Source organism: Pteropus vampyrus, unplaced genomic scaffold (assembly GCF_000151845.1).
Source record: "Pteropus vampyrus isolate Shadow unplaced genomic scaffold, Pvam_2.0 Scaffold1093, whole genome shotgun sequence".
In the NCBI taxonomy this organism is placed as follows: domain Eukaryota; kingdom Metazoa; phylum Chordata; class Mammalia; order Chiroptera; family Pteropodidae; genus Pteropus; species Pteropus vampyrus.
The window spans coordinates 96,193-96,860 of NW_011889874.1; positions in this window are offsets into that span (position 1 = coordinate 96,193).

Consider the following 668-nt stretch of genomic DNA (forward strand, 5'->3'; position numbering starts at 1 on the left):
GGGGAAGAGGCAGTGTGACTCAGTATTGGGGAGCCACAGCACCATGTAGTATTGATGTAGTCTCAGCTCTAGGCAGGAAGACTGAGCACTCATTTAAAGTTCAGGACACACAAATGCAACCTTGGCTGTAGAATTTAGTCCTCTGCTCATGCCACCATCATGGCGGTTATCACTGGCTTCCCAACTTCAATGTCAGCGGGGATGAAGAAACCAGGTCTCAGGGAAGGCGTGGGCTAAGAGCTGACCAGACGATCTCTCTCTCACTGGGGCCAGGCTGGCAAATGTACCCGCACTGGCTTGTCTCACGTGTTTTTCTACATAGTGAGTACAGAACCTTTCCTTTGCTTCAAGGTGACCTGAGGCTTCATCTTAGCCTTTCCTTCATAATGGTTTGGTGAATTTCAGGTGATTGTTGGAACATGGCTGTCCGAGATGCCCTGCATTTCTCATGGCCGGCCTAGAAATTTGAGCATTCCGTCAGCTGTGGGCAGGAAGACTCTGGACCAGCCATCATTGTACAATCGACCCGTAGGCCGCTTTCGCCCTCCTGCACCCCCTTTCTCATCTAATCCTTGTCTAGCATTTGACCTTGAACTGCTTACAAGGGTTTGCCTCAGAGAACCAGAGCGTCCTGGATTATTCTTTATGGATTCGGGATTGTTTCAGGG